Raw genomic sequence first — 14,136 nt, 5'->3', positions numbered from 1 at the left:
AGAGTTTGTCAGGAATTAAATTCAAGTCAAGTGGAAAAAAACAAATAGCAATTCAATGTGATGGTAAGTACTCTATCCAAGGCTTAACAAGTCTATATGAACCTTAGATATGGTCCTATACTAGCAAATCAATGCATATTTGGAGAGACGGCTAGTAGAGTATCCACCGAAGAGAGTGTGAATCAAGGTGATCACTTGGGCACTATATTTGAAGAAGTCTTAGATACTTATTCAGACTCAACATCTGAAATGTCTTCCTATTCGACTCAATCAAGAACCGGAACGACAATGCGATATAAGCACATACTCACCTTTTATAAGACTAATGGCCATGGAGCTCATAATTACCTGGATCCTAATGAGGAGTATGACATTTGCATTGATGACCATGACATAGAGTTTGAAGAGGAAATAAGAGAAAACAAACAAGGAAAAATGTATATGGATGAAAATGGGACTCAATATATAGCGGTTGAAAATCCTGATGTGATAGACAAATGGGGGTTAGAAGTGAATACCATAATTCTAGATATGGCAGAAAAAGAAGGTCCACCGACTTTATAATTCAAGGGATATGATCAAGTTGGATCTAAACCCTTTAAAATGGCTTAGCACGGATAATCCTAGGATCGAAGTCTATTGTTGGGAAGATAAGAACATCAAGGATCTTTTATGGACCTCTCATGCCAAATCAGGGCAGTTAACACCCATGAAGATCATCTATATCTTCAAAATCAGAGACAAGGGTTCAACGGATCTACCAACTTACCTAGTTAGGTATTGTTATAACAATAACTTTGTTATGATGAGTCCTGAGGAGGTAGAACAGACCAAATACCAAGGGTACTCTATAAGAGATTGGATATTGGGCCAAGGAACAGAAACTATTCCAAGGGAGGAACTGTGCAAGAGGTCTTTTGGGAGCAATGTTAAAAAACCCAAACCTACCTCATGACAAAGAAAACCAAGTGAAATTAAAGACAGTCTAGGGCTACATGAGCCACTATTTCCAACAGATTGGTTTGAAGGACTCGAGACAGGACCAATTGCCAGAAGAGTTGGAGTTGAGTCAAATAGACGTGTCAAACCAGTTGATTTTCAAAAATGGGTCAAAAATACAGTGGATTTGGGGATCCATATGACCAATTAGCAAGCTTCAAGCAAGTGCTAAGAGAAAAACGCATATTTGATTTCCACACTCAATTTGAGGGATTTGGAATGACTTTAGAAGGAAAAGATTTGACATGGTTCCAAAACATTCCATCAAGATCGATCATGGATTTAAATACATTAACTCAGGGATTTGTAGCTGCATGTTCAAAAATTGGGATCAAACATAATACGGTAGCTCAAATATACAGCTTCAAACAGAAACAAGGTGAGTCTGTTAGGGATTGTGCAACTAGGATGAAGCAATACATTGTAGATGCCTAGAATTAGAAATACCAGCAAAAGAAATATTAGTATCATTGTGTCTAGAAGGATTTCTAAGCAAAGAGCTTCATGCTATACTGTATAGCAAGAAGCATATGACCCCAGAAGAGTGTGTATTAGTTGCTATTGACTTGAGAGACAATTGTGATATTTTCAATGAGGAAGATGTCCCCACGGATACTCAAAGTGAGAAATCAACATCCATAGAACCAACACAAGTGGGAACGGTTGCTACAACACCACTTACCGCCATAGAAGACATGCTTAAAAGGATGAACAAAATGATGAATAATATCCAAAAAGCACGTATGAGAGGACCAGGGCAAGGGATACCTCAATAGGTGCAACCGATAAGGCCACAAAAATGGTGTGTTACTGAGGGTAAATGGACTAATGATGAGACCAATTAGTGCTATTACCGACCAAAGTATGATGGAAATGTTCAATATGTGCCTATGAGGCCACAAGGACAACCCATGTATAGATATCAGCCTAATATGGCCCCAACACAAAGACCACCGATGGGTATGAAAAAACCACAATTAGTGTTGGGTCAACAACCTCCATATCCTAAACATAATGCAGTGCCTGTAAAGTAAATGCATTCAGAAGGAGTCATATATGAACAAGCACTAGTGCCTATTACACCTTATGTTGAGCCTAGTCCATCTACAATAATGATAGAAGGAGAATGGTATAATTCTCATCCACGTTCAATGGAAGAACATGTGACTTATGCTACATGAGAGCTTACATCGATGTACTATGTAGCTAATCAAGGTGCTAGACCTCCAATGGTAAGACCTATGATTAAACCAAGGATTGGAAAAACTGCCATAATTGTAGTGCATATGATCATTGGAAAAATGAATGCCCAGAACCTAACAAGAACATTAAGCCATTTGAAGCTTTTTGTACACAATGTTGCAAAAAGGGTGGACAATTCCCTGAAGAATATCCAAAAAATCAGTTAAACAAGGGAAAAGCAGTGGTGAATGTAGTCCAAGTGATACCTAGTGGCTCTTCAGAGAGTGAACCTATTGTTCCAATCAAGGTGATCACTAGAGTCGAGGCTAAGAAAAAGAAACATAACTCCTCTGATAAATCATAGAATACTAAAATTTCCTCTCAAAAGACCAAGAAAAGAAGAAGTCAAAGGTATGAGGTGAGAAAACAGAAACAAAAGGATGAAATTGAAGAAAAAGACAAGAAGCTATTCCAAGAAAAAGTGAAAGAAATTGGGAGTGGAATTAGAGAAACCACAATGAAATCTGAAAGATCAATTTTGGTAGACAATATTTTTGAGCCAATCAATGCAGCCTTGAAAGGTTTCCAAGTGGGACTTAAAGCAAGCCAAAACATAGAAAGTTTTTTGAAAAAACTATCCTTCTCCAAATATGGAAGCAGCTAAGCTTGAAGCTTATCAAAATTTGGTAAGAATTACTCAAGAGGGACAAACAAAAACCAAAGCTTGAGAGTATAGCAAAACCGGAGGAGCTTGCGGTAGAAACCAACAAACAGAAATCCAAAGTGGTGGTAGAACCCCACCTTGAAACTAAAGAGCCAAAACTCATAGTGCTTGACAGTGAAGATGCTTTAGATTGAATTACATTCATGGAGGACAACTGGCCTAGACATTATGGGAAAAAGTAAGAGAGATTAATGATGGGAGCATAAGTTTGAAGTCAACCCCTATAGAGGAAGTTTGGTTAGAGAATTTACCTCCTGATATGGACAATGATATATAGCCGTTGTATGGGGATTGCATTTCTCAAGCATCAGGAATGTCTAAACTAGTGACTCTAAAAACACTACCCTCTTACTTAGGAGACAACAAAGATGAGTCCATAGTGTGCAAAACCACTCAAGTAAAAAGAGCGGGAAAAAACTTGGAGGTAGAAAACATCCATTCAATCATGTGAACACCCATTCAATGCACTCTTACTTTGGGAGAAATGTTAAAAATCAGACCATATTTATGGAATGTTTTACAGAAAACTCTAGAGAAGGTGGGGATAAAAGGGCTAATTGCAAAAAAATTGGGCAAATTGAAACATGAATTGGATGACAAGGATATTAGATTCATCCCTATGAACAAATCCGGAGAATACTACAAAGGGGAAGAAGGAAACACAACCCTTCTTGTGAGATATAATGATGTAGAAACCATGGTAATAGTGGGCAGTGGAACTAGCATAGCCATAGACACAAAAGAAGTATGGGAAACATGGGGAAAACCAACCATTAGACAAACTTGAATGAAATTAAAATTGGCAAATGGCCACATAGAAAGACCCCTAGGACTGCTTGAAAAATTGATAGTTAGTTCCTGTAGAATTGATTACCAACATACTTTTGCTGAAGTAGACTTTGGAAAGAAAATTAACTATGAAATCATCCTGGGAAGGCCATTCATGCAGCAAGTACAACTCATTCAAGATTGGGGAAACAATTACCTGTATTTGAAGCAAGTGGGATCAATTACAAGGGTTAATCTTAAAGATCACACTTATAGAGATGTAATGAAAACACCCATTCAAGAATTTCATGCAATCTCTTCAGCTTAATCAAAGCTTCGGTATTGGTTAAACAAAGACACACCTATTTGGATGTGTGGAGCCTCAAAAAATGGGAGTTTAAAACGAGAAGGATGTATCTCTAAAAGGGATTGCACATATGAAGCATATGTACCTGAATCCTTTTTGGACCATTTGTTTAATTCATTTAAATGGAGTCAAATTTTGGCAACAATGATATATGTGGGAATACGTCTATGCGTACTCAATTTTTCAATGAGGATGGGTATGACATAATTCACATACAAATGATGTCAACCCTTTACATTGACGATGAAGTTCAGGAACCCAAGGACTTGCTGAAAGCTCAACAAGTCTTTTCAGACCTCTATTATGATGCTACTGATGAGTTTGAAGAACATTCAGCTACATCCGATGATTCTGGGTCAGAAAAAGAACATGTGAGAGCCCAGCTCCTAAAAGGAGGAGAGGAAAAGTTTGTTGACTTTCCAAACCAAAAAACAAGACGACAGAAATGGTATAGAAGAAAAAGAAACACAAAAAACTTGAAATCCAGACCTATGCCATCAGTTTCTAGCAGAACACAGTTTTTGATGTAGATAGATGCACATGATTGTGTCAAAGACAAAATCACGGGTAGATATCCTTCATATAACAAACAAGGAACATCAAAGACATCAAGGAAAATAAGAAAGGAAGCTCAATAAAAACCTAAACACCAGGATGATGAATCATCCATGACACGAGCTGAACGAAAGAAAAAATATCAAGAGTTGAAGAAAACTCTAAAGGAGATATACACCACTGAAATGGAAACAACCGAGGAAGAGAGTAAAGATGTAATGAGTGTTCCATCCCTTTACAAGAAATATACTCTCCAAGACCGCAAAATCATAGTCAAACAACCTATAAGGAAATTAAGAAAATAGGGTGAGTCATATGAAGACCCTAAAAATGCAAAGAAAGTAGATCTAGCTGAACCAGGAGAAGAGCCTAGACACAGCTGCCTACATTGCAAAGGACTTGACGGAAGAAGAAGAGGAGATTTTGGTAAGCTTACTGAAATAATACTGAGATATCTTTACTTGGTCTTATAAATATCTCAAGGGTGTTGATAGAAATCTATCAACATACCATACCTATGATAGATGATGCAAAACCAAGTAGACAAAGGCAATATACTTATAATGAAACATTTGCCAAAAAGATCAAAGAAGAGATAGATAAGCTCAAGGAAGCCAAATTCATTTATGAAATTGAACACACAAATTGGGTGTCTCCAATTGTGGTGGTACCCAAGAAGAATGGAAAATTAAGAGTGTGTGTCAATCTCCAAAAAGTGAATGCAGTAACCATTAGAGATAACTACCCTCTTCCAATCACTGAGCATGTTTTAGAACGAGTTGCAAGAAAAGAAGCTTACAGCTTTTTAGATGGCTTTTCAGGGTACAATCAATTTTTGCTTGATCCCAAAGATCAGCATAAAACTACCTTTGCAATTGAATGGGATATTTTTGCTTATAGGGTTATGCCTTTTGGGTTAACTAATGCTCCTACCACATTTCAAAGATTGATGAGCCATGCCTTCAAAGAATATCTTAGGAATTTCTTGGAAGTATATATGGATGATTTATGTGTGCTTTCACCAATCCGAACTAATCATTTTGAACATCTCAAAAAGGTATTCGAAAAACGTAGACTTTATAGGATTTGCTTAAATCTTGAAAAGTGTACATTTATGGGCAGACAAGGAGAAATTCTTGGACATATAGTGTCTAAAAATGGCGTAGCAACCGATATGGATAAAATTCATGTTATTGTTGAATTTACTAGACCAACAAAAGTCAAAGAAGTTCAGACTTTCATGGGACATTGTGGATATTACAGGCGATTCATTTACATGTATGCTATAATCGCAAAACCAATGTATGGTCTGATTACACTCTTTGTACGGATTGATGAGTGTGAGGAATCCTTCATGAGCTTAAACAACCTCTCACTTCAGCCACAATATTGAAAGCACCAGATTAGAATACAATATTCCATATACATGATGCTTCCAATTTTGCCATCGGGTGTATATTAGCTCAACTAGGAGACGAAAAAATTGATTTTTCCATTTCTTATCCTAGTTGACAATTGAATGTGGCCGAGAAGAATTGTACAACTACTAAAAGAGAAGGGTTAGGAATGATATATGTTGTACAAAAATTTAGACATTACGTATTAGCCAACAAATTTGTGTTCTTTGTGGACCACCAAGCTTTACTGTACTTGGTCAACAAGCCATGCAACACAGAGAGAATAGTGAGATGATTCATCATTTGTAGTTGTAAAAAAGAGCACCACACACCAAAGAGAAAAACATTTATCAAGGATTATTTCAGGAGAACCACCAAAAGGGATACACGATGACCTACTAGATTCATATGTGTTCTCCATGGAAATGACACCTCTTTGGTCAAAAAATATGGTTTCATTGATGACTATAGCTCAAGTGGTTCTCAAATACCACTTCCTATTACACCAAGATTAATTGGGCAATTGGCTATGTATCAATTACTAGCTGGAAGGCTATACAAAAGAAATCAAGATGGAATATTGATTTTGTGGATTAATCTTGAGGAGAAAACCGAGTACCCAAGTCAATCACGCATTACCATAGTAGGGCTTCACTTTGTGGAATACCAAACTATGCAACGGATCTTGAGACTTGGAGTATTTTAGCCAACCATGAGAAGTGATGTTCACTCATTTGTGAGAGATTGTCTTCAATGCCAGAAACAAACACCCATACCTCATGTGACATTATTTCAAATCTCACTCATTCCTTAGTGAAGTAACTATCTAGTTACCTACTTATCAAGCAGGACATTTCCAAAGGATATGAGTAAACACTGCCAAAGAGATATTGAAACTAAAGCAAGAGACTATGCTTTTATTGAAAACCAATTTTATCAGAGAGGAAAGGATCAACGTTTGTGTCTTTGTGCAAATGAACATGAATATATACCCACTCTTGAACAAGCACATGCTGGATTAGCTAGAGGTCACTTTTCTAGTGAAACCACCTGTAGAGAAATTTTAATGGCATGCATATGGTGGCCAACACTTTTTGTAGATGCCAAAGAATATGTTCGAAGGTGTGATGTATGCCAACGAGCAAAAATGCCAAGGAGGGTAAATAGCATGCCTTTAAGACCAATGATGCGGGCTAGAGCTTTTGGTTGCAAAATGGGACATAGATTTTGTTGGGCCAATACAACCACCTACTTATTGAACTTAAACTCAATATATCATTGTAGCTACAGACTATTTGACCAAGTGGGTAGAGGTTAAGGCAACCAGGAATAATGATGCTAGAACTACAACCGCAATCTTGTATGAGAATGTATTCACAAGATATGGACTTCCAATAGAAATTGTCAATGAAAGGGAAACCCATTTCCTCAATGAGGTAATAGAGTATCTGTTGAATGAATGTATGGTCATCCATAACAAATCTGCTCCATATCATCCACAAGAAAATAGACAAGTTGAGCACATGAATAAATTTTTTAGCTCGGTATTGACCAAAGTGGTTACTTCAAAATGAACTGATTGGGAAATGAATCTATATGCCACTCTATGGGCTTATAGAGTTTCATTCAAGACAATTTTACATGCTACACCCTTTAATCTTGTTCATGGTCTTAATTCAATACTACCGATAGAATTTCTATTTTCGACACTAAGGGATTATAGAGTTTCATTCAAGACAGCTTTAAATGCTACACCCTTTATTCTTGTTGATGGTCTTGATGCTATACTACCGATAGAATATCTATCGCCGACACTAAGGGTAGAAAAAGATCTTGAGTGGACCAGACATGAATTGTCAAAAAGTCTACAAGATTTAGAAAAGCTTGATGAGAAAAGGCTAACAATTGTAGCTCACATCTATACACAAAAATGGAAGAAAAAACAATTTTTTTGATTCACATCTAGTCACAAAAATCTTCAAAAAAGGGGACCTAGTTTTAGTTTATTCCCTTAAGCAACACATTCCCAAGTTCAAGAAAAAACAAAATGAACCGTTTATCATTGAAGACATATCTCCAAGTGGATGAGTTAAGTTGTCCACTCTAGATGGTGAACCAATGGCTAATTGGATTAGTGGATATCACTTAAAGACGTACCATTTGCAACTAGCCAATGATTTGCTAGAGAAAATGCATGCAGCAAAGCAAAGAAAGATTAAACGATAGCAGATTATTGATGAAGCTCAAGAGGAAGCTTGACTTTGAGTACTCAAGAGGAAAGATGCTTTCAAAAATCAACAACCACCTATTCCCAGCAACACTTTGGAATCATATGAAAGACTATGGGAATCATAGAATGATGCAGTGTCAACGGATGATGAATGGTTGGATGGAATTGAACTTCGCATCAGGGTACAACTGAGCAATCATAGCACAAATCCATTAGTAGATACCAGGGCATGAAAGAATGCAATCAATTATTCCACTTACAAGAAAGCTATGACCTAGTCTTTAGCATCGGGAATATCTTCCATCACAGGATGCAACAAAACCCAGCACCGGCATTGGGAGTAGTCAACTTGAATGTGATAGTAGATGGATTTTCATGCCCACATCAATTTGTACGCATATCAGATGAGCATATGAATGAAATGATGAGTCTTGGAATCTCATGGATGCAAACATACAAGGGAGTACCAAATTGGGACACCAATCAACTCAAGATATCACTTAAAGGAGGACAACTCTTAGTTCCAATTTTACCGAGCAAAGAGGAATGGAAAAGAGGACGTCGCCCACAAAATAAAACAGGGAAAAATCAATCTACATCGACCTCTAGACAAGCAAATGCTACAAGTAGCATGCAAGGAGTCAGGAAAATTTGGGTACCAAAAGCACAAATCAAGGACAATCCGTTTCAAATTTGGGTGCCCAAAAACTAATCTACCATACTGATAAAAGTTTTACATCTGAAACCTAAGAGAAAAATATACTTCAGAAGAGAAACTAGCACTAGATGGGTTTGGAAACCAAAGGAGCATTTATCTTCTCCTCAAACTGTAAAGCCGATGAAGTAGTGGAAAGTTAAATCTCAAGAAACTCAACCACAATAGCTCATCAATAGAAAACCAAAATACCAATGAGAGTTAAAGCTCAACAACCGTCATCATTGATACCTATAGCTCACGAAATGAGTGTGCCAAAGCATCCGAATGGTACAATCAGGCAAAGAGCACACAAATTACAAAATTTGCTATTTAGAAAATAGCAACAGGAAACCTCAATAATAGAAACCCTTGAGTTAACTACTCAAGATCCAGATCTTACACTGCATACTGATTTGAATTGCATTGACCTTCACAGAGTGATAGAAGAGGGAGGAAAAAACTTGAATGTTAACGTGTTTCTTTTTTTTGCAAAATTACCTAATAATGCCCTTAAAAATCATCAATAGGGGGATTTGAGCTGATAACATCTTCTCGATGAGTATAAATAGTGTATATACTATCAAAAAATATATTAAAAAATAGTCTTTCTGCTTGTTTTCATCAACTTTTCTTGATATTGGAGCTTAAAAATGGAGAAATCCACCAAAAAGCAATAAAATAGTGTCCTTAATGGATTTTCTTAATTGTTAATTTTTTTATTTTCTTTTCTAGTACATTTTATTATTTTCTTTGATTTTTTCAGTAAGCTAGTCAAAAATTAATAGTAAATACCAAATGAGCTCAGATGGAAAATTGAAGTGTGGGACGGCTTTCTAACCTCACTCCTATCTTATTACAGACATAGCAAGAACCACGAACATAATTTTCAGTCCATGGGACGAAGCTGACTCGAGTAGTGCATAGAGGCTACAAGAGGGTGTCAATCTCTTGGAAATAAACAAACAACTCGCATCTAACTTAAGCTACACTCAAATGACTCAAATCACCAAAAGCTAGTTGCTATTCGACAAACAAATCATAATCGTTACAGCATCAAATGACATCCAAATGTTATGAAACTTCTAGGACATTTTTATAAGACCTAAGCACACATGCTTATGGTCTCAAATCTCACTTTAGGTCAAGTGTAAAAATTACGATTATTAACAGCAGTGAGTTTTTGGCCTAGTCATTTTTAATCCAAAATGCATCTAAATGCTTAGCAATGATGCCCCATATACACTGTCTGTACTTATTTTATGATTTTCTAGCTTAAATTTCTACTTATGATGAAATTAGGCAGCGGGTCGGCGACGCCAAAGGCTACGGATTACCATGAAATGTTTACGTCAACACATAGAGCTCTTACCTGCAATTGCAAGGCACTACAATGTGACAATCGAGGAGGGAGTAGGAAGCGCGAGAAGGAGAGAAGTGAGCGTCGTTAGCTCACGCTGTGTTCTATTATCCAAAAACTTACAAAATACTTACAAAAATTGGCTTTTATACCCTAGCCAAGGTTTATTTGCTCAAAATTAAATATATGGGAGCTCTAACTAAAGATAGGTTGATACAATTTGGAAGCTTGTAGCCCTGGCTCATCAATTACATTGTTTATCTGGAAAGTAGGAGTTACAACATTCCCGATTTATCAAAATAATAAGTGTTTTTACAATAAAATCTCCAAAAAATGTTATCCGAGTTAGCTTGCTGCTAACATTCTCCCCCTCCTTGACCGTGTCGTCCCTTGACACAACTCCATGGACTGAAGTAGGACTTTTTCATATCTGATTCATCTTTCTTTGTCCGGGACTTGCAAAAACTGCATGGTGACTCTGTTTTTAAGTTCAATGGCTGAATAGCCAACAAACCTTTATGTGAGGTCACTGATCACTAGCCCAAATATCTTTGTCCGCCATGTGAATAATCTTGTATAGAATGCCTCTTCAAATGTCAACATATTGCTTAATCGCAGAAACAGACATCTGGCATAAAAGCTGTAGAGGATTTCTTCTGAAGGCTGTCCACTCAAATGGTAGCATAAACCTTTGTTTCCTTCTAGGAAAGACATCCATGGCGCATTGGCTTGTTCAAGCTCATGAAATGTTTGAATGCATGTAATGAACATTATGTAGATTTTACAAAGCATTGCACATGAGAGGTCGGGGAGGCTCTTGAAGAAGTTCATGGCGCCCGTTAGGGTTTTCACCACGTATTCTTCCATTGCTGGTCCCTGCTCTGGAGCTGGTAGTCTTGGGTAATTCAGCCATGTTGTCCTCTTCTTCTTTAATGCATCGTGTTCCTGCCATGTCCTTACCCTTGGTACATGTTAGAATGTAGGGTCCTTTTGTATGGCTATAGGTGCTCTTGTGAACAGAATTAGGTATCTAGAGTTCTTTTTCAACCTGTTCTTTTTCAGCCAGTTCTTTCTCCATTTGGGGCTTCAGCTAAAGTTCAAGGTCTTTGTTCCTCTTTTCTAAAGTCTTATAGACTTAATCTGTTCCCTTGATTGAGGCTACAACGGAGTTTTCTCTTATCTGTCTTAGAAATGCTTCTTGATCATTGATTTGTTGCTTGAAGTACTACAAGGAAGCATTAGCTACATCTAGTTGTACTTGGATCTTTTGTACTGACAGAGTAGTCATTAAAAGTTCATTGGTTACTTCTGTCAGTTGCTGATCTTTGCTTTTGAATGCATCAAATAGCTTTGCCAGGAGCTCTCCCAACCCTTCCATTTGTTTGTGATGTTTCTCCCTGGCAATTTGGTGTTGTTCTGCTTCATTTTTCATCTTTTTAATCTAACTTTGAAGATCTTCAATGATGTTCATTCTGTCATCTAGCTCTCCTTGTAGAGCATCAATGACTTGTTCCAGCTCTTTAGCCTTGGCACTACGGCTAATTGCTGTTGTTCTCATCTTGTCTGTTATCAGCTGCATTTGCTTTGCATACTCATTTACCTGCATGATGATTCATCATTGGTTTCCCACTCTTCAGGTTCTACCTGGGGTTGTTTAGAGGTTTTTTCCATTTTGGTTTGTGGCTCGTGTTGGTGAAATGGTTTTTTCTTGTGGCCGTGAAGGTGGTCCTACTACTTCTTCTTGAGGCCTTGTAGGTGTAACGGCTTCTTCTAATTGAGTCTTCGTGGATGCCTCAACTGTTTTTTCTTGAGCTATTGTAGAGGAAGGTCCTGCTTCAGCTTTTTCTGCTTGAGGTGTTGTAGAGGAAGGTCTTGCTTCATCTATCTGCTTGAGGTGCTGTAGAGGGAGGTCCTACTTCAGCTGGTTTGGCTTCCTTGGGGTGTTCAAAACAAGCTTCTTCCTGTTGCTCAGGTTCTTTTTCCTTTGCTGCATCGCCTTCATTATATTTATATGTTGGTGAAGGCCTTGGACTTGGCATGGGCTGATCTTCTTGTTCCGTAGTTGGTGAAGAGGATCTTGGAGACATCTCTCCTTGATCAGAATGTTACTCGCTTTGTTGTGTAGCTTCCGCTTGTCTTTGCTGCTCAGTCGCTTCTTTTGTTGCTTTTCTTTGAGCTTCTCGAGCTTCTTTAATCGTTAAAGCTTCAGCTTCCGCATATATCCTCTCGAGTAAATCTTTGGGATCCTCTAGAATCTTCTTTGTAGGGTTCTTGGTTCTTGGTCTCTTTACCTCCCTTGGACTCCATTTTTTGGGGTCTTCACCTGTAGCTTGGCAGCTCCTTTTGTATGTTTGTTTTTCCCTTTCAAATCTAGCCCTTCTTTGCTGCGGTTCCTCTTGGTGAGATACCACTGCTTTCTTTTGTTAGGAAATAAGACGTAGCTAAATAGATAATTGAGTAGATTACTTAATGGAGAGAGACAAATTTACATACACGAGATTATAGAGTAGAGAGAGAGAGAGAAAGAGAGAGAGAGAGAGAGAGAGTACACACGATATACGTGGTTCACCCAAAGTGGGCTACGTCCATGGGAAAGCAGCCATTCAATGGCTTTAGTACTTCAAAACAAGAAGTAGTTTACAAAGGGATTATACCCTTAATGGAGCTCCCGCTTTGCTTCACTCTCACCACCTCACACTCACCTTGTTGCATCAACTTCACACTATGAAATGTGTGTAGAAATGGCCTCCTTTTATAGGCCAAAAGGGTTGCCCTCTCTTATGAGAGGCAGCCATGTGTAGCCACCCTTGTGTGAATAAGTCCAAATTGGACCCTTCAATCCGCCCATGTGTGGCCACACTTGAGAAGACAAATCCGCTTTTGAATTCGGCCACCGGCCATTGACTTCCGACCACCGGCCACCGGCCACCGGCCAAACAATTGATTGTTTTCCGACCACTTTCCGGCCACCATCCGGCCATAATATTTTGGTCGTGAAAATTTTGGTTTTCGGCAAGTGATTTTCCTTCACGCACGATGGCTTCTCCTCATAATGGGGGCCTTACAAATGTGCGCTTTTACCACAGAAAATTACAAGGGTAAATCAGGCTCCATACTTAACAATCTCCCACTTGGAGACTGATCTCCAAACCAAACCTGTGACTGCTTTCCATTCTGGCTTCTTATCCTTGAATGCCGATTGAAGATGAGTAAAATCTCAACTTCTCCTTGTCGATCACCTTTGTAAACATGTCTGCAGAATTTTCACTTGTATGTACCTTTCCTAGCTTTAGCTGTCCCTCTTCCAAAAGAGTGCGTATGAAGTGATATCTCACCTCAATGTGCTTTGTCCTTGAATGAAAGGTTGAGTTCTTCGCAATATGGATAGCACTTTGGCTATCACTCTACAAGACACAATTGTCTTGTTTGAATCCAAGCTCTTCTAAGAATCTGTGAAGCCACATAATTTCTTTGCTTGCCTCCGTCATTGCTACATACTCTGCTTCCGTGGTAGAAATTGAAACCACTTTCTTCAGCTTTGAAGCCCAGCTTACTGCTGTGCCTCCAACTGTGAACACATAGCCAGTAGTGCTCCTTTGAGTATCTTTGTCACCTGCCATATCTGCATCAGCATACCCTTCTAGAAAAATATCAGCTCGTCCAAAATACAAAACATTTGTTGTTGTCCCTTTTAGATACCTAAGTATCCACTTCACAGCTTGCCAATACTCTTTACCTGGGTTGTCCATGAACCTACTCACAACTCCCACTGCATGTGCAATGTGTGGCCTTGTCCAGACCATAGCATACATTAGAGAACCAACCGCTGCAGCATATGGAACTTTAGACATATAGGCTAT

Source organism: Adiantum capillus-veneris, chromosome 17, assembly GCF_014529385.1.
Source record: "Adiantum capillus-veneris isolate H3 chromosome 17, ASM1452938v2, whole genome shotgun sequence".
Taxonomy (NCBI): Eukaryota; Viridiplantae; Streptophyta; class Polypodiopsida; order Polypodiales; family Pteridaceae; genus Adiantum; species Adiantum capillus-veneris.
Note: the sequence above shows the minus strand (reverse complement) of the source record.